General features: G+C 42.3%; 1 protein-coding gene across 3 annotated transcripts in view; it reads left to right on the top strand.

Moving 5' to 3' along the window:
• The window catches only part of LOC133357994 (catenin delta-2-like), a 291,019-nt gene that overhangs the window by 7,735 nt on the left and 261,412 nt on the right, over positions 1 to 21,872 (top strand). Inside the window, exon 1 of one of the 3 annotated variants that reach the window (XM_061576260.1) lies at positions 19,144 to 19,222. The exons of the other annotated variants lie outside the window; for them this stretch is intronic. The gene's annotated coding sequence lies outside the window, so the exon portion shown is untranslated. Of the gene's footprint in view, positions 1 to 19,143; positions 19,223 to 21,872 lie in introns of those variants that run through there. 3 annotated transcript variants of the gene reach the window in all.

Below are 21,872 nucleotides of genomic sequence, written 5' to 3'. Positions count from 1 at the left end.
TAATTTAGTGTCCTTACCCTCGTACACTTCCGATTAGCACGGTTGGCTACGTGTGGTGCGAAATAAGTTCAACATACAGTACATACAAGGAACATTAGCATGACTACTCTTTGGTTCTTTCGGTAAAGTCACGTATAAAGATAAAATAATAAATTAAATAATAACATACGACGTTTCGATTGCAACACAAGCAATCATCATCAGGTATAAATCAGGATTGCTTGTGTTGCAATCGAAACGTCGTATGTTATTATTTAATTTATTATTTTATCTTAATACGTGACTTTACCGAAAGAACCAAAGAGTAATTCCTGCAGTCACGAAAGCTCCAAATTAAAAATTAGCATGACTACTTACGTCAACACTATGGGGACCTCATTTGCCAGTAAAAATATGATAATTGGTTATTTACCCTTCTATCTGGCAACAAAACTGACACCTTTTTACAAGGAGTCATGTTTGCATAGACCGCAATACCTGCAGTCATAAATACAAACAAAAGACATAACTCTGATAATGTGCACTGTCCTTGAAGTTGATTGGTCCACACCCGAGACAGCTTTCCTTCGAGCCTAGTCTCACATGGGTTGGACCAGAAGACGCCAAAAGGCGCACAACTCAAAGACAATGCACCATCAGAGTATGAGAGCTCGGGGCAAGCATCTACACTATGGGGACCCGAGCTCTTTGAGTTGTGCGCCTTTTGGCGTCTTCTGGTCCAACCCATGTGAGACTAGGCTCGAAGGAAAGCTGTCTCGGGTGTGGACCAATCAACTTCAAGGACAGTGCACATTATCAGAGTTATGTCTTTTGTTTGTATTTATGACTGCAGGTATTGCGGTCTATGCAAACATGACTCCTTGTAAAAAGGTGTCAGTTTTGTTGCCAGATAGAAGGGTAAAGAACCAATTATCATACTTACGTCAACTTACATACATACAGCTGTCTTCCCTTTGGTGGTCCCCCTTCTCCACGTGGTTATGGACTACATGTGTCTATTTGTCTTCTCCGATTAGTGGCAGTAGCCACTTGTTTTTATTATTGCTCCAGCCTTGTTGATGTCTGGGATATTTTGTTTGTCTTAGAGCTAACGCGGTTTCGTTCTATTGTTTCCACTTTTAGGCGAAGCAAACATCAGGGGCCATAAACTCAGTCTGGAAATGGCATCCGGCTTGCTTGACATTTCCTTCAATCCATTGCTAACTTACAATGGTGAGACGTATGGTCATTTAAAACATTGTATGTGACCAACAATGCTGCGTGAGGGTTAGTTGTTACCTCCGTTTTACGAATGTATTTGAGTTGTTACTGATTGTTGTTCGTTACAGAGACCGGTATGTTAAATGTCAAAGCTCCATACTGAATGTGTCCATTGCAGATTTTGGCCACCCAGTATTCTGTAGCTTGACGAGTCGTAAACTGAATTTTAATAATGATAAAAAAAACTACTTAAACATGTGTGCTTAACTGAGTGAGGCATTGCTCATTGTGAAGTAAGTAAATGGGGCATGCAAATTGGAAGCAAGTTCAAAGTGATGAATAATGAGCATCTTATTAGGGGAATGGGGGTGGTGTGGTGTGGTGGTGATGCAGTGGGTTCGCACACACTGCCAGGGTTGAGGTCAGTGGTGTGTTATTGATATTTGCACCAGTCCTGGACCACTTCACCAATCTGCACTGACCAATATGGTGAAGTATGCCCAAATAATTCCCCAATGACCAACACGGTGCGGGGAGACTTTCATCTGGAAGTGGATTGACAAAAAGGGCCGTTTAAATTATTATTTTAATTGCGGCTTCTCTAAAAGAAAATTGACAATATACTTTTTTCTTCTTAAGAAAAAATGAAATTGAGAACTTGTGATAATTTCTGTTAGGACTTATTCGCGTGAGGACTTATTCGAAGTGAGTTTAATTCAGGAGTTACGGACAGGAGTTTGGCTATGGTCCAGGAATAAAAATTAAAATGAATTTTACCTTCCGGTTGTTCACAATGGTCGGCTTCGATATGAGCTGGGGTGAAGGGGGGGGGGGTTGCAGAGCACGTGATTCCACCGTGCAAAAGAATGTTAAGGCAAAAAAAAAATATGTACAGTATATTTAAAAAAAATGTACTTACACAAGTATCGGCTGTGCCAATGCTATTGTCCTGTTCTAACTACCACACCACTGTCCTAACGCATTTGCATTTTGAAGCCAATATCCTTGTCATTATAGTATTCGCATGTACTTTATTATTTGATTAATGTAATCAACTCGTAATATATATATTTTTAATTCTAAAAAGCAAATACGGTAGTTGTCAAATTAAATGAATGGTTTGTTACTGTTGTAGTGATTATTGACAATGTATACAACAACATTTAATTGATGCATCTATTCTGCCTTGATGCATCCCTGCACTCACAAAAAAACACATTCCGTTTTGTGCACATTTGATGTAAACAAAGAAAATTGGTTATTTAACTCGCAATACAAGAGTCAATTTAAGCGAGTGAGAACCAATTATTTACAATTCATGCAAATTATACTTCAATGTTACAATTTAGACGACTGGAGTGAACAAAACTGTACAAACGAGATACAACTAACAACAAATTATACAAATAGAATAGTAAAAAGGAGACAAATTCATAGCTTGATTCTTAAATTCACTGGCTGCAGGGCTTCCCAAACCCCGCGCCCACGCAATTCACAAAGCACCCCACTGCCCACTGTGACGGCCGCACATAATTTCCTTACAGGCAGTGTCATCTCTCCTTATGACCACATACCTGGGGCGCCTCAGCTGATGTGCAGTGAATTTGCCGCCCGATCGCCGATCTACTCATTGGCAGTGGACTGCGCTCCAGCTTGGTCCCGTAATCTCGAACGCGAAAGTTCCAAATGCACAATTAAATAACGCAATGCTCATTATAACCTGAACATTGAAACCGACACCAATCCCATTGGCTTCATCCTCTGAAATACATTATGCCACCAAATATCCGCAGCCATGCAAACCGCAAGTGAGTTTAGATGTTTTTTTCACAAATTACAACCGAACCATCAACCGCAAGACCTCAACAACGTACCTCGCCACGGACGTAAGTCCCGATCTCCCTACTGGGGTCACTCTTGTCACCATCCTAGAATCTTTATCCAGATCTGGAAGAACGCTGGCGAACAAATATTGGAACAACACAGATGTACAGAATAATAAATGCCTCATTTTAGACCCAAACATCGCACCACCTGGCTTCGGCATTTCTCTAAGCCACTGCTGTACCACCAACCACATCAGAACATCAACCTCCAATAAGGACGGTTGGATACATAGGGTGTGGAAAAAGTTCAATATACAAACAACATACATCAACAAGGCATTTGACGCATTTCATTCATGAATGGAACATTAAAGAAAAGGCTCAGTGCGAATATGGCAATGCAGCTCAAACTATAAACTATGGACCATATAAGACGCCACGAGTCTGCGGCTCCTTCAACGGAGGAGAGGAATACTAAAACTGCGCAAATACTCTCCTGAAGCCCTCTCGTGACGAGCAGACCTCGACATTGGCATTTAGCTCCTGAATATATTGCCATGCACAGAATAAAATGACCACAGGTACTCATTTTAACACCATCATCATCATCTCCAACATCATTTATATCCTGTACATTTTAGTCTTACAATTCGGTCAAAACACAGCCATGCATAATTGAACAACGCTCGCACCATAATTGATGTGCATGCAGAGCTTCAGGATGTACAGCAGTCAATCAAATCCATAGTAGATTATTGTAATTTCCACTCTGGGGCTGCCATTGTCTTCCTATTCTAAGCATCATCATTATATCGGCGTCGGTCACATTAATTGGATGCTAACCTGGAGTTAGGCCTCACTGTCCTTGTTTAATATTAATATAACCTCTTAAATCATAAGGGCATCTTGGGGGTCCTCTTAGGTAGAATCATTTGGGGCCTGTAAGTGTGGGGGTTTGTGCCTTGTGGTGGTGGGGGGTTGAAGGTTGAAGGTGATGGGGGTGTGGATGGAGGGGACGTTGGGGACCTCCTCAAAAGGTTCTATTACAATTTAATGAGGCTGTGCTGCAATTCATGTGAAGGAGTATAAAAAGCTGATCTAAAGGAAGATGAGGTGCAATAATGATGATAATAAAGAAAAACATTCCTGGCTTCATTCCGTGGGTCATTTTGTGTTACAGCATTAATTAGATGTCTTCAAAAGTGAAAGGTCTCAAGTTGATGTTTGAGCACCCAGCGTTTGAGGTCATGATTTCTAAATTAAAGTTCATGAAATGGCATTTGTCATCTTTTTGTGAGCTTTGTTATGAGTGTTTATATGTTTAAGGTTTAGCTACTGGAACAAACCATGAAAATACTGCTCATAGTGGAAGTTTATTTTACGGTATCATAATTCAGGCGTTCACAAAATTCCACAGTTAAACGTTACTTTCATGAACGCATTCGAAATTCAATCTACACTCAATTAAACTATGCTCGCAAATTTTTCAATTAGACAGTCGGTTCATTGATATGCAACAGAAATATTTCATTATTTCTTTATCGTGCAAGTTAGTTATTTCAATAACAGACATGGAAGGAAAAAAAATCTGAATTCTAAGCTAATCGGTGACATTATTCAAGCAGGGGTGGTCAGGTTTTTTTGTGATAGAATTTGGTCGTTACTGCATGCCATTTTTAAGGCTGTTTAACATACTTAAATGTTCCTGGCTAAAGTCTATGAAATTAAAAAAGCTCACAATGTGAAGAAATATATACCGTACGGAGCTTTACTTTTGCAAAACTTTTCAAACGTGGGAATGCAATTGACTTTCTGTTTAAAGTTGCCCGTTCCAAGCCAGTAGGAGATTGCTATCAGTTTGAATGAAAAAGCTGTCTCCAACTTGCGCGAACCAGTTAAACTAGTTCCCTTGTTTTTTATTTGTTTGCTGCGTAGGTCCAAGTGTTGGTCCGCTCCACTGCATTAGCCCAAGTTATCGCTCGTGAGTGGGCCACGAGTAATGTAGTGCCTTCCACCAAAAATAAGTGGATGTGTGTGTAACTATAAGAGTGAATCTGCGTACCATTACTCGTGACTGACTCACACTTAAGCTGATCATGATTGTCATTTGTCTCCGTCTAATTGCAGACTATCAGCTGATATGTGCAGTGCATGTATCCAGCATCCTATATTTGAAGCTTTCGTTACTGCAAGGATTCATACTCTTCGTTTTTTCGGTAAAGTCACGTAGGTAAAAAATGAAATTAAAATTAATTAAAAATAAAATAATATAATACTAATAAAAATGGCGATTTTTATTATTTTTATTATTCTTTTATTTTTACTAATTTTAATTTATTTTTTTACCTACGTGACTTTACCGAAAAAACTAAGAGTATGTATCCAGTTCATCATCATCAGCCATTGTCTATCCACTGTTAAATGGAGGCCTCACCACTAGGGCTTTGGAAATTCTGGACAATTCCTAGAGGAATTGAGTTTTTTTTATTGGCCTATTTCTATTATACAATATACATACACGAGTGAGCATCTGTGTGTGAATACAGACATGCTTGAGTGAGCGTTCAATCATATTTTAGTCTCAATTGTCGCGTGTCCTTCTGGTGACTCCATGGGTAGTCCCAGTGGCCCTGAGAGTATCAGCTCGAGAGGTCCCAGTGCTAGTCCTGTTGGCCCAGGTAATAACAATGCAGTTCCAGTGTTCCTGGTTGTAGTTTATGCGGTAGTCCCAGTGATTCTAGTGCTCCAGGTAGTTAATCCCAGGAATCTGAGCCGTAGTCTTGCTGGGCCTGGCTTCCCAAACATTGGTGCCAGAGGTGCTGTGGGGGGGACCTCGTGGAACCCCTGCTGGGCTCGGTGGGAGGCAGTGAATGAGCCCAGGGTTTATTTAAATTGAGTTGCCCTTTGTGTATGCTTGAATATACATGTAATTACTCCATGTATAGTCAGGGTGGAATTTGGCCAGTTGCATGCCCTTGGCACTGGTGATGATTTCAATGGCGACACCGGCGATTCTGGCTGACTTTTATCGATCATAATAGCCATTGAAATGTATGGCGGATGCTGATGTAATGTTTCAATGGTGATACCTATGATTGATTATGTCTGGCTGGTATTGGGTCGGTACCAGCGAGGTGACATGAACCAGAATTGCCATTGAAACATGTCTTGTATCCATTGGCCATGTGCTTCAACAGCAGTTCCGCAGGCCCTCTCTTATTGCTCTAATGCCACAATGGGCTCTCCACACAAAGGCTAAACTAAACTATAAACCAAACATGTATTTTTTCATTTTACCAGGTGTAAGGTCCACTGAGCTATATAGCTCTTTTTCAGAAGCGACCTGGCCACAAATGATAGATGAACATTTATAGCAGCCAAATACTCTCAATGCATGTTTATACATGTGGTGGGAAAAACTAGAGTACCCGGAGAAAAGTCCACGCGACCGCGGGGAGAACATGCAAACTCCAAATAAACAGGCATCATGGTCGGAGTCGAACCGATGACCGACCTCCTGCATACCAGGTGAGGGAGTTAACATCTCACCACCATGGTACTCCCACCGCCCCCATCATTCGGATTCCATTCGAAATCGTATTTGATTTTATGAAGGACATCAAAACTCTATGCTAAGAATCGTGTGATTCACCCAACCCTACGCCCCACGCTGTCATCATCTTCCATGGTCCTGAAATGTCACAAGCCATCTCACTCTTGCAAATTCATTGATCTCATTGCGCTCTCTCCATGCTGGTCATCCACTCGGGTATGATCTTTCATTTGCTTGCTGATTATCTTCTTAATGGTAAAGAAATAAATCAGTAGAGTGTTTTACCATTGCAGTACAGTATTATAGCCTTCAGAATTTTTCGATTTAAAGCTTTCGTGACTGCGGGGATTCATATTCTTGGTTCTTTCGGTAAAGTCACGTAGAAGGGAAATAATAAACAATTTCTTGCTGTGGTTTTCACACCTGATGATGGTTGCTTGCGTTGCAATCGAAACGTCGTGAGAATGTTATTGTTTTATTTTATCATTTTATTATTTCCCTTCTACGTGACTTTACCGAAAGAACCAAGAATATGTCGCCTTCAGAATGTTTAGTTCGATTGTTGTCATTTTGGAACACATTTGACAAATAAATAAAAGTGGTACATGACATTACCATAGTTAAAATTTAAATTGCGGTTATCCTACGGAGGACACTCGATTCACCCCATTTGTCTCGGCTGTGGTGTCTGAGGATCAAATTTCCCTCGCAATTGGTTTCGTGGGTGCCTGCTGTGGCCGTTGGAGGAAATTGAGAGATAATTGGTGTCCCAGCTTATTGCTCAACCGCCTCGGGGCTGGCTTTAGCAGTCCCTCTTGGCTCCTATTCAATCACGGGGAGGAGGAAGAAGTGGTGAGAGGAGGTAAGGAGAAATCGCGTGTTGGGATTTTTTCTTCTGGATACAGTCCCTCGTGTTAATTATGTTATTGAGAATCTGACTTAAGCCAGATAAACAATGCCCAAATCTGACTCATGTTTTGGCAGTAATCAATAGTATTGCCAATGTATGAATTAAGCCTTGGGTTTAGTTTATCCCAAAGAAAGAAAAAAGACGGGAAATGCACGAAAATGCAGGGGAAAGGACACAAGAGATAAAACATTGCTGCCAAAACTGTGTATTGTAAATTATTATTTAATTCAAACTGTTTACGTGTTTCCACGCTGGAAACTTAACACCAAAACATAACACAACCGCTTGTGTTTGCGCATGGCAATCCAGCAGTGTTCAGCAGGAGCCATTGCCACCAATACATTCTGTGGCTTCCCAAACTGCCGGTGCTCGCCGCCCCCTTCACAGTGGACCTTAAAGATCCCTGGACGTTATTCGAAAAATAAGTAGGCCGTGTGCGTGTGTGTGTACGTCGTGGTCTATATGTAAAAAAATCGCCAGGAAAATGAATGCTCAGTTGGGAAAACTCCCCTGGCTATGAAATTTCTACAACCGGAGGTTTTTTGAGGTCAGAAAAATGGCGATGAGAATACTGCAGCTCGAATACCAAAAAATGTTTTCTAAAGAGTTGAGGATTTTATTTAATAAAACATCAGTGCCTGTTGCAGTCACCTTCTCTGGCGTGGTTGGCTACTTAAGGTGCGAAAGAAGTTTAACATACATACAGAGACCAGAGCTTGTACAGTACTGTACTGGACACTAGATCATGACAGACGTGTAATGTTTCGATTTACAGCTTTCGTGACTGCAGGGATTCATCCTCTTGGTTCTTTCGGTAAAGTCACGTAGAAGGGAAATAATAAAATAATAAAAAGAAAACATAATAAAATAATATAACATATAAAATAATATAATTATATTGTAATAAAAAAATATATATAACATAATAAAATAATATAATGATATTGTTTTATTATGTTTTATTTTTATTATTTTATTATTTCCCTTCTACGTGACTTTACCGAAAGAACGAAGAAGAAGACGTGTACCGATTCATCGTTTTGAAACGTAATTTTATGTTCACGATAAATGTTTGGAATCGTGTATGTGTAAGAAACGACAGTGATTTATATAAATTATATATACATAGTTCCAACCACATGTCAACGTTGCATGTTTACTGGGTTGAGGGGTCACGAAACTTACAAGACGAAACATACGAGATGGACAATTCTGTCCCAGTGGGACAAAATAACCTTGAACCCCAAGTCATGTCAATTCGTGCAATCCAGGGGATGAGAAGCGGCCAATCGTTAGATACCTGTCGCTTAAGAATGCTACGGAATTAATGTAACTGGAGAGAAAAAAAAACATGACCTATATTTTGAATGCAATCACTGTACTATGTACAGGATCAGACTAAACGATGTGCGATTCTGGTCGCTTTGGTAAAAATAAAATTCACTCGTTCTTTCCTGTCCTCACCAGCAGTTTAATTTACTCTCCTGCACGCAGCTATACACAAAATACAGTAAATTGTTCAAATTGTCTGTTTATTCAGTAGTGTAAGGCACAGTAGGCATTTAATAATGCATTGATTCAACAGTTAGAATACATTGGATCCAGTAATGTATGCTAGAATCAGATGTGCATTTCTTTTGCAAATTACATGCAAATTTTATGTTAATGATTTACATTCCAAGGCCTTGAGAGATGGTGAAGGCTTGGGGAGGCATTCACCCAGCAGTGGATTGATTATGGCTGACGACGATAATATGCCAATGCTAATCAGATGAATGGAGTGAGCGAAACTGCTTTAGTGTAGCAGAAGAAATACTCTATCAAACAATGCAAATGAAATCATTAAAATGAGACGCAGAATCTCCTGTGCGTATTCTTAAATCGACGTGTGTTTCTGAATATAAAAAAACACACTCGTTAGTAATTGGTGGAATGGCGGTGAATCACCTATAGTAGCCCGCACTAGGCAGCACGAAGAGTAACAGCGTGGAAAAAAAACGTTGTGGTTGCCAGAGCTGCGTCTGGCACAGCAACTATTAGTCCACCCTTCGCAAACCTGGTGGGTGTCATACTCCACATTTCTTACCATTCAATTTTATCCAACCCTTGTTTTAACGTCCATTGACTAAAAGTAGTGCCCTTGCACATTCTGCTGGCCTCATGTCCTCTTCATCATTTGCGTTTCACGACGAAGGGCTTCGCACTCGCACACTATATGGTAATTTAATTTCTCTGTCAACTAATTACATCGGCAGGATATATTGTATGGTACAGCATATACATAGAGAATGCATGCCGTGGGCAAAATTAACGTTATTAAAGAATGTGCTCCAGTAGCGGGGGAAGCTGATTCTAAGCAATATAAAAGGTCGGATCCAATTTCCACAAACATGGAATTTGAACACTCTTGTTTTTGGGCCTTACCTCAACGGCAGTTCACAACTCCCTATTTGTGCATGGCCTGAATGTCCATTTTTAGTTTCACAGGAGCATTCTTGAACATGCAACTTAAAGGTAAAATACTAGAGTACCGTACTTTAATGCACAACAGTACAGGAATACAACCGAACTCCAATAATCCGCACATTCTTGTAATTCGCAGGTCATTGGCGGTTCCCGACTTTTCCAATAACTTGTGGCACACCGTGACAGATTGAAAATGCTTCTCCAGACCACAGGCTGTGGGCCGTAGAAGCTTTGTTCAAATGTGTCATTTTTGTATTGTCAGTATCTGAATGAAAACAAATGGTAAATAGCCAGTTACCGGTTTGCTGTACATCTATGACATTGAGGGAGCGTCTGTGTAGTAATGATTAGCACATCTGGACTTGCAATCTGGAGGTCACCGGTTCAATTTGACCTACCAGCGTGGCCGCAGTTGAAACAATGATGCAGGTTTCTTAAATCCCCGCGCCAGTGTAATTGAGTGCCACCGTTAGTTGATCGGCAGGTCACGTGGTGCGGTAAAATGTAGGTATATTTTCCTAGACATCTGGTTAGCGTGGAAGAGGAGACCAAATACCTCTTAGAGCTTCCGCTTGCGGAGGCTCTTCCTACAGCAGTGGACTGAGCGTGCAAGCAATTGCAGGGTTGCACCTTTACCTTTTAACCATTTCCTGCAGAGTGGGTCCCGTTTGCTGCTGAATATTGGAACGCGCAAGCAGTTCAGTATTAATTTTATATAGAGAGGCATAGCCGTTGTGTTTTAAGACATTGTACATCCTCACCGCAGAGAACTGTAGCGACACAACCGCACTCTGATAGCTGGCGTCAACCCGTTCCACACGCCCTCCCGCATGGCATTGTGGGAGCCTCGGTTACGTGTATGTGATCAGTTTGGGAAAGGGTTAACTGACAACGTGGGCTAATGTCCTTTGGCTGCCGTGTGGTGTATACGTTCGTGTGTGCCAATTGGTGCATTCATGACTAAAATTGCATTGGAAATAGTTACCAGGTCCCGACTTTCCGAAAGCGGTTACTGGTCGTTAACAACCCTGACCCCCAGTGCACGTGCGGGTGAATCCCTTCACATGGAAATGGGCCGATTGCACCATGATTCTGGGTGCTGTTCAGGCAAGATCGGTGAAGTGGAAGTGCCATTCTAAATGTAGACCGATGCCTATGTTATACATTTCAAAGGTGATTCCGGTCAATACCAGTCGGCCGATAACAAGGACTTTCCACTATACCAGCCAGGTCCAAATGGGCCGTCCGTTCTTAATTGAATGCCACACTGGGCTCTGCGCAGCCCCAACCGCCCTTAGCTGATGCTAAGAATAGAATATCCCATTCAATGATGGGAATTGTGAGAATATCCCAGCTCTAATGATCAGTGTTCCATGGTGTGCTTCATTATATTGTACTACGGTGGTAATCTCATTTAATTCAGGTTTATTTAAAAGTCATACTTTCGTAAAGTACCAGTTCGTTATACCGCACGTTCATCGAGTTAAATGTGGTTACTGATGATGTTTGATGTAGTGCTCGCTCCTTCATATCTATAGTTTTTGGCGTGTACATTTGGTATGGAAGCACTGATGCAGTGTTTGACTGTGACAGATGTAATGGTGCTCATTTAAATGCAGTCTTCATTGAACAACACTCCGCATGATGGCGAGACCTGGATGTTGCGATGTTTAACAAAAATATCACATTTTTTTTCTTTAGTGATGTGCTTTTTTAGTTCGTGTGCAATTATAACGCACAGTTGTTTCTTAACAATGTTTAGTTGTGCTTTTAAATGAGTTTCAGATCGATTTAATCGAACCTTTTTTAAAATCCTTTATATTAAGTTCGCTTGCTTGCGTGCTTGCTTGCTTGCTTACGACAGTGCAAATCTTTCGGTCGTTTTTTAACCCACTTCCCGTGATCCAATCGAGCTGACATTTTGCACACAGACTCGTTGTGCGAGACAATTAATGTTCGTGAAATTTTTTTTCCAAAATTTTACACTGTTTAGGGAAAACAAATTAAATATTTAATTACCAATTGCTTAATACTGGCAGACAATCATCTGACCCATAGGTGGCAGCCATCTCAAGCCAGAGGACGAGAGGACTCTAGCCGCCACGCATATAAAGGATTTATAGTGAAAAACTTTGTTTTTACGGGTTTACTTATTCCCGCTGCCGTCTCAATCCATCAATTTAAATGAGCACGAAAAATAGAATTTGGTCACAGCCTGTTCAACGCTGACTGGATCCGCGCTGCCGTGTAGCTGCGTGATGACCCATCATCACTCAGAACGGCTGAGTCTTACTCTGAGTGATTGCAGAGTTTGTCGCGAATGCAGCACTTTTTGAAAGCACGGCAAATCGAAGAGTGCACACCGCCCTGATCTTCATCCCGTCTAATTCACGCCCATAGTGCCAGAGGCTTAACATACATTAACATACATTATCATACATTATCACACATTATCGCTTACTCCAGTGTTTTTTTTATTGTTCACATTCCTGTGTTTATTCGTGAATTCATCACATTTGGAATTATCCTTAAGCGGTTTGGCGAGTCGAAAACGTCCATTGATAGCTGCTGCGTCTGTAACGTCACTGAGAGGAAGCGAGCTTTTTTGTAATTCAGGGAGGGATGTAACAGCGGCAAGCGTTGTCAGTCATTTCGTTGGAAAATTGTGCGTGTGTTGTGGTCGCGACTCAAAACACTTTATTTTCCATTAAACATTTCCTGCATGTAAGTAGAAGGCAGGATGTGACATAATGGCCAGTTGTTTATCACAGTAGGCTCCCACAGTACATTGTGTGAATTTGTGATCGCCTTTGGAAATGTGTTGGCCCACGAATGATTTGTAAAAGGGTGTTTTTATAATAATTGAAACCGTAATACGGAGTACCAACTGGGCTCCTTTGGCGTGTTGTACATTTTGATTTAAAGCTTTCGTGACTGCAGGGATTCATTTTCTTGGTTCTTTCGGTAAAGTCACGTAGAAGGGAAATAATAAAATAATATAAATATAAAAAACCAATTAAAATTCTCACGACGTTTCGACTGAAACACAACAAGCAATCATCATCAGGTGTGAAATCCACAGCAAGAAAAATAAAAAATAAAAATTATTGCTGTGGATTTCACACCTGATGACGATTGCTTGTGTTGCAGTCGAAACGTCGTGAGAATTTGTATTGTTTTTTATATTTATATTATTTTATTATTTCCCTTCTACGTGTTGTACATGTTTTTGGAATATTTTTGTTAGTTTGTTGAAGACATGTCAGTACAGCTTTGGAGGCCTGAATAGTCGGTACCCCACTGAGCTCTCTGCTGTAGTGAATACCATTGGCATATAAACTGTAGAAAGTGGAAGCATTAATATTTGATAGCTCACCGAGCAAAGTTTTTTGCCATTGTTATGCCCTCTTACTTTGCAGTGGTTAGAAAAAAAGCTTTAACAAAGAAAAAACTTGGGAAAAATTCATCGTGACATATTATGATGGGCTAAAAGCACAATAAATAATGCAGCTGCAGGGCGACCAGGTGTTATTTCAATATTAAACCTAACGCAACAGTTGGGGGAGGTGGGGGAGAAAATACTTAACGTAAAACAAATTGTGGCGGGTTTTGTCGATTGTTAGGCATTGGCATGGCGCTGTGTTGGTGTGAAACAGACCTGAAAATGAAATGAAGTCCTGTGCGAGCATTTTTATTGTTTCCCTTTCGGTAGCGAGAGCCATTTCTGTGTTGTCAGGGAGCCTGGTTAAAGCCGTCGCCTGCAACGTTTGCATTTCACTTTGAGCACTCGCTCGAATAATCCGAGGGGAAACAAAATATAAAAAAAACCTATAAGTACCCCATTGTCTAATTTAACATTCTCTGCACATTTTTTTTTAAACAATCTATCAACTGTTTAATTTGAAAACTATTTCTGACATTGTGTATGCGACGTTTGGGCCGTTGTGTGCACAGAGAGGTGTGGCCAAATTATCTATAACGGAGCGTGGACACTACGTTTCCAAAGAAGTCCCTTCCTGAAAGTTTGCCAGGAATTGTCTGTGCTCTGCAGGGAGAGAGAAGGGTAACATCCTGCTCAAAACTGACATGGAACCGCATGTGACAAAAATGTGATGATCGCGATACGTGACTATGATGGTAGATCTGCACATCTCACTATGTAACACGAAGCTGAATTGTGTTGTTATTTTTTTCTATTGTCAAATAATCAAGTATGGTAGTGTAACTACTACGTAGGGTTTTTTTTTGTACCCTATGCTCGTTCTATGCCATGTTTCGTTGCTGCTGTGCTCACGCACAACGGATCTCGCTCCTAAAATAGCCAGGTAACTCAATGAATGGGCATCATCTGTGGAACACATGAAATAAACTGAAACGTTTGCGGTTGTGCCTTACAGCCCTCCAATGAGTTTTTAGCTCGTACATCTTTTGCAGTGTTCAGTTCCTGATTAAGCTTATGGCACGTGGAGTGAAACATCGAACATCGTGTTGGACAAACGCGCGTTACAACCCAAACCCCAACAGAGAGTTGTAACGTATTTTATCGTGATTCGATTATAATATTTCAGTATTTTAAAGGATATAATAAATACACTTTTTCTTCAGCAAGTGAGGGAAGGTCCGTGTCAAAATATCACAAACAGAATACAAAAAGGGGTTATGAAGTATACAATTAATTATCTTGCCATACCTTCCTCAAACACAATTGCAGAAACCTCAATCATATAAACTTACAGTGCGGCATTACCGATTTAAAAAAAGTAGTGTGTACAATTATATTGTTAAATACAATTGGTTCTGTAGAAGAAAAGTATGGCCAGTACCATCTTTCGAGGTGCAAAATGAGTGTGGTTTCCGTTAATCCAGCCCAGACTAACTGCATCCAGATTTAAATTACAATACGGAAGCTGTTCCTCAACTGTTTTTCAAGCACAGACCATCAAATGTACCGTGTGGGATTTCTGAAGACCTGAACAGCGTTGTTAAGAAACCAGGTCTATAGTCATTGCATATTCGGGGCACTTGTATACAATGCTAAAATCAATATTGATGTGAAAGCAATTATTATTACGTGTAGTCTTATCGAATATGTGAATGCACACACAATTCATAATGACAGAATGACAGGAAAGAGGGGATGGGTGTAAACAATGTAGACAAAGTTTGGAGATGGGATTAACTTTAATCCCATTATCTTCACATTACTCACCTATCACTTGTTTAGCACCGCGGCTTACCCCAGCTCTCATGCTTGTTAGTGCTGGATTGTGAGTGGTGATAGATTGACCACGTGTGGTGTTAAATCGACCCCGGTGCCCTGAAAACTGCACAAACCGTCCAAGCTGCGTGCGTGTGACACGCAGCACCGCGGAGGTGTACAAACACAACCCGCATGGTGACAAAAACAAACCCATGTGAGTTTTAAAGTTCGTCGTCCTTCCTTCCGATTAACACGGTTGGCTACGTACGATATGAAAGAAGTTCAACAGACATATGTACAAAGAGGGGGCATTTGTGCCTTCTTGCCCAATCAGCCTCCACCCATTTTGCTGTGTCTCAAATTGAGGTGCCCTGTATGCGGGCAGACACATGCAATACTTACCCGCATGCCTACGTGCAAGCTTGTGGAGACATGCTGGTTGGCAAGAATGCAAGCAAGCGCAAGTGTGCACACATCCGCGCAAGACATACTTGGACAGGTTCCTCATTTAGCCTCGTAGACTGTCAGGGAGAGTGCTGCCATTGAGCAAAAGTTTAGCGATGCATATTGGGGGCTGCGAGATCCGCGCACACTTATTGTGCACATGCGGAAAATGCGTACGCCCAAACACAGGCGAATGTGCGTGCCCATAAGCACGCACACATGTGCGCATGACTGCAAGGCTTTTCAGTGTTGGCATTGGTGGGGTGGAGCTTACTGAAGCGGTGTATGACGTCAGCTCCATTGATCCCTTTGCCTTTCGTCCTGACGTGGGGATGGTGGGGGAGGGAGCTTCGTGGCTGAGTGAGGCCATGTTTGAAGTCTGTGTTGGTCGGGGTGATGGGGTCTGATTCAATAAATGGGGCACATTGGAATATTCCATTCAATTGAAGGGGTTCGCTCGCTCGGGTGTTTCGTGCCGTGGATTCGTAGTGAAAGCCTCCAGTCGGAGCCGTTTCACACGTTATGAAATGATTTTATTTTCTCACTCTGCTATTGCCTCTTCCAGCCACTCCAAAGTGACTTAAAATATATATGATAGTGTCACATATGGCGGTCACGTAGCCACCCTGACCAACTTGCCGGCCACACGCATTGTGGTATATGTACGCGGTGTAACTGTCATGTTCTATAGATGTTCGTATATATCTGAGATTTTTACATACCCACTTACACGTGTCCCCAGTCTCACACACGCGATGATTTTCTGCAACACTTCCTCTAGTCGTATGCCTAATATCCAACATTCATATTAGCCCTGCCCTAAATTCGGTCTGAGCAAAATCCTATCATCTGTACGACGATTGTTCCATCATCCAAGCCTATCCATAATACAGTGTTTTTTGGGTTAGATCGCGTAAATATAAATGTATCGTTAAACCCACCACCACCTGACACAGCCAATTAGTAAGGTTTGTCGCGTAAACAGAACATGCCAATTCGTTACCAGTACAGCACACCGGTGTGTTGGAGAGCAAATCCACAACATATACAATCTCAGTACGACGTTTCGCCAGCAATTTCAACTAGCATCATCAGGCGTCAGATTGTCAATGTTGTGGATTTACTCTCCAACACACCGGTGTGCTGTACTGGTAACGAATTGGCATGTTCTGTTTACGCGACAAACCTTACTACCGTAATTGGCTGTGTCGGGTGGTGGCGGGTTTAATGACACATTTATATTTACGCGATCAAGCGCACAAAAAAACTGTTATAGATCTTCTTGGTTCTTTCGGTAAAGTCACGTAGAAGGGAAATAATAAAATAATAAAAATAAAACCTAAGATAAAATTCTCACGAAGTTTCGGCCACAACGCAAGCAGCCGTCCTCAGGTGAAGAACAGGGCTGTCGGAAAGACAGCGTCTTTCCGACAGCCCTGTCTGTCTTTCTGACATAATTTTATTTTATGATGTTTTATTTTTATTATTTAATTATGTTAATTTTTTATTTTATTATTTCCGTTCTACGTGACTTTACCAAAAGAACCAAGAAGATGAATCCCTGCAGTCACGAAAGCTTTAAATCGAAATGTATTATAGATAATATTGGCCGCAAAAGCTTTGGTGTTAAACTATCTAAGCCTATGTGCAGCTGTGTGGCTCATCAGTAAGCGGGTGAGTGGCTTGAAATTGTCATGAAGTTGCGAGTTCAAATCCTGGTTGGTGGTTATTTCTGCCCACCATTCCTCCTGGGTATATAAATTGATTAATACTGTGTGGGGATGTCAACAGAGGTTGGCCTATGGTTATACACACCCCTGCCATAGGAATGTGGAATTTTCACCACTGACTCAGGGTTCTAAATAGGAGGCGAGTGCTGGCTAATGCTCATTTGAGCAGAACATCATTTTGACTTGAATAAGAGGAGTCATCTTGAAGTGGAATACATATTCAACTAATCGCACCTCTGACAGCTGGTTACATATTCTGCGAACGAAGTTCAACATACGTACATCTTATCCGAGTATTCTTGTTGATATGAGTGACCCAGAAGTGTTGGCAGGTTTATTATGTTACCAGTTTTGTACAAAAAAGCACTCCGTTTTTGTGCATTATGCAAAAACAATCGGCAGTTGCTGAACTGCATTGTTACGAGTCCAAATTGTATAGTTGTGAGCTTGAAACGCATGATTTGTCCGACCTGCCCTATTTTTCTGTTATGATGCATTTTCGCATCATTTACAGATTTGATTATCCGTCTGCGCGTGTCTATCTGCATCTGGTGGTGGACAGGAGTGAGGTGCACATCTGTTCGTGCCGCCCCCTTTGTTAAATTGAATACGAGGTGTATGCATACACGTGCCGATTGCCTATTTGTGTTGGAGCAAAGTGTGTGTCTGCAGACGTATCTAGCTCCTGAGTGAGATTATAGGATGAATGCCCCTTGAAGGAGAAATGATGGCACACCTGCATTGGCTTATGCACCGTTGAGGGGCTTAACTTTTGCTGTTTACCTTTACGTGTTTGTTTGAAAAGCACTCTATTGTGGGGTCTGTCTTGGGAGAGCCATATGACTAGGATCATTCCATTCAATTACAGGGGGGAGGGAGAACAAAACGTTGAACCTTTGCCAGATGCTAACGTTATCTTAAATTGCAGGTTTGGTCTTGTGCTCCATTCAGGTGGGGCACATTTGATGTGTTAAATTGAATCGTTAGCAAAATAACAACCCATTGCATCAGCCTCGCGTCTCCACGGGTCTGAGACTTTCATTTACTTATTAACGTGCACTCTACCCTTTTCATCAGTGGCAAAGTCTAATAACTCCTGTTAACTCAAGCGTTTAAGAGTGCATGCGTGCGTGTGCACACATAAGCGAGTGTGCGTGTGTGTGTGCGCGCCTGCATGGGTTTGTGTGTATGCATGCATGCGTGTGTGCGTGTGGAATTGTTCCAGCGTATGTTGTCATCCTCTGTCTGCCTGTGTCGTTGTGTGTGTGCGCTGTGCTACGAAACTGACGAGCAGAGTTGGATTCCCGCTCGATGCCATCATCAGTGATCATATATATTTAAATGGTCCTGGGTTCCTCCCCTTGTTCAATTCGGCCTTAAATGAGTACCTGGCGTAGTGTGTAAACATCAGCACGATTTCTGACCCCAACACTCGCTCGCGTGACGTGTGCGGCCTTAATAGATGCTCACTAACATCGCTGGCTCTGCACGGCTATAGGGGCGAGAACCTTTGTCGTTGGTGTTCGTTCCTTCGTCCATGCGGTGTAATGGTGCACGTATGCGTTTAGTCCACGCGTGAGCGCGCATGCACATACATGGGTGAGCAAACGCACATGTGCTTGCTTGTGCTCCTGCACATTTACGCATGGTGTGTGTGTGTGTGCAAGGGAGAAATGGGCGGGGGGGAGGGTTAAGTATTGGGTAGGCAGGGAGACGGGGAGAGGGGTGGGGTGCTGCTGCTGCTGCTGTCTGTGAAGCGGCAGGGCTGGCTAGAGAGGAGAAAAGGGGATGGTGCGTGCAGTGTGTTCAAGTTACATTTGCAAGTTGCCGGACGCGTGGCCGTTCGTTCAGCCCATCTCCTCTCCTCTCTCGTGTGCGTCGTCTCTGCCGCAGGTAGGGGGATTGCCAGAGTTGTTTTTAATCGTTTTATAGTTTTATACCATTGGTTTCATTGCTGAGTAGAGCCATATTTAGTTATATGCTATGTTCTATACCTTGAGATGCACCAATGTGTTGCATTGTTAGTATAAAACATCAATTTAGTAAACATCGGTAATGAATTAATGACAGCAAACGATGATAAAGTGTAACAAATAAAAATGCTAAAATATATACAGGACTGCTTTTTGTGTTTGTGTATTGGCCTTCCCACACACCTCCCGATTAGCATGGCTGTCTATGTACGGTGCGAAAGAAGTTCAGATCCATACAACAGCAAATGTTGATTCAATGACTCCACCATAACTACTGTAACTTTGAATGGGCCTGACCACAATCTGGAGTTGTGATTTGGAGTGGGGGCAAGGCAGCGATGTCTGTGTTGTCGAGTTTTGTGACCTTGTGCCGGCTAGATTCAGACATTGTGAAGAAGCATCGGCCTGCTGCGTTTTCAAGTGGCTGTCAACAGATGAAATGTTAACTCCCTCACCTGGTATGCAGGAGGTCGTAGATTCGATCCCCACTGACGCCTGTATATTTGGAGTTTGTATGTTTTCCCCGTGGTCGCGTGAATTTTTCTCCGGGTTCTCCGGGTTTTCCCTTTATATTTAGAAACATGCGTTTCGAGTATTTGGCTGCAATACATTTCCACACGATAAGCCACTTAATTGAGCTTTAATTTGTGGCCAGGTTGCATCTGAAAAAGAGCTATACAACGCAGTAGGCCTTACCTGGTAAAATAAAAATAGTAAATAGTGTAGTTTTAGTTTCATTTTCTGTTTGATTGTGGTGCTACCATTTATGGGAAGTAATATATTGCGAGTGAGCTGTCCTCTCAGCATAGTGACCCAATATAATTGATTGTAGATTCTGCTTTTGATGGTCTACCCAATGTTTATTTAGCCTGGAATTAACACCGATAGAGCTTCCCAATGCACTGTGCCACTGCAGCGAAATCGAAATTTGTATTCCAAACAAAGAATGATCATGTGTAGGTGGGTCAACATTGTATATCATTGTCATTTTGTTGTATTTGCAGCAGTAATGGAAAAGTACAATTTGCAAACTTTCAACAATTTAAGGGCACTTTTTATTAGTTCGAGTCCGTTTTATTTACTTAGCTGTTTTATATTTCTCAAGGGAAATTTATCATATATTTTAATCTGAACATCTGTGTTTGGTTTAATACTGTAGTCGTAGTAGTAGTCCTTTGTCTACCAGCCTTATCTGGTTCATACTCGTCATTAAAAGTAAAAATTGTATCTTGCATTGTGTGAAGCCTTCCACATGCTCCGAAATAAATAATAAATGGCGCATGTGACGCCGCTTGCTTTAGTGACAATCAGATCCCCCGGTAACCTTCGTGTCATCTCTGCAGTTCGTTGCACATCCCTTGCAAATTTATCCTGCGTGTAAAGTGGCCGGCCCTCAAAAATGTGTTACATTTGAAACAACAACAAAAATCAAGGAACGCAATACAAAATTCAAGTAATATAATGAGGGGAAGTGGCAGATATTCTGAGCAGAGATTGACAGGAGCAGGCATGCCCGGCGCAACGCAAAATTGTGTCCGTCGGCACAAAACTTAACGCCGAGTGCACGCCACAACGCGGCCGCCAATTACACGGGAAGAGAATGAGCGTAAAATCTCGAGCTTGTATGCGCAGATTTATTCGATCGTCAGCTGTTTGGTAGTCACTGTTGAATGAGAACCTCCTCATGCAGGAACCACTTGCCCCCCCCCCACTCCCTCCGGGGCATCTTGTGCAGCTATAATAAATCTTAATCTTACGCGAGGGTGACCCAGTTTCGTCCACCGCTTGTGCCTACCGCTGTGGATTGTCCATTAGCGTCCGCGTGTGCGCGCGCGCGCGCGCGCGCGCGCTCTCTCTCTCTCTGTTTTGTGTATGTAAAATACACGATGTGTCGGTGTGTTTGGGGTTGTGCATTTTTGGTACTGGATAACACATTCCTGCGGAGGGAGCTGGTAGGAACGTTGGGTTGCTCGGTCAATGGCCAGGGTCAACGGCGGCGTGGTGTATTCCGCAAATATGCCCGACTGTGAGGGCAGGCACAAGCCGGCGTGAGTAAGTTAAACGTTGAGTTTTAAAAGGGCACCACGGGGTGACCAGCCACCCAGCCCCACCTCTCCCACCCAGCCCCTCCACACCCAGCCCCTCCACACCCTCCTCACCCAGCCCCTCCCCACCCTCCTCACCCAGCCCCTCCCCACCCTCCTCACCCAGCCCCTCCCCCCTCAGCCCCTTCCTGCACGACAGACGGACACAATAATCCCCTGTGGTATGGTGGAACCAGGAGGTTCCTACCAGTATAGCATCCTCGTGGAGGGTGGCGGAAGAACGTGTTTCGAGAGAATTCAAGGTGAAATATTCATCACGCAAAAACGTATTGTTTCATTTCGTGCCCCTTTTGTAATAAATCAACAAACGAATCCGTCACCGGGTGACGAGGCTGACAGCGATAGAATTTATTCGGTCCCGCCAAAATAAATACAGACGGTGCTAAAAGCTATAAATGCCATAACTTTGTATGGCTACTCGTGGAAGTACACATTGCGGAGTGCCGGTCCCGACCCCCGTATGCT

This window comes from Lethenteron reissneri, chromosome 7 (assembly GCF_015708825.2).
Source record: "Lethenteron reissneri isolate LAM-NWPU_2019-01 chromosome 7, ASM1570882v1, whole genome shotgun sequence".
Lineage (NCBI taxonomy): Eukaryota > Metazoa > Chordata > Hyperoartia > Petromyzontiformes > Petromyzontidae > Lethenteron > Lethenteron reissneri.
This window is presented reverse-complemented; position numbering and strand designations above follow the sequence as displayed.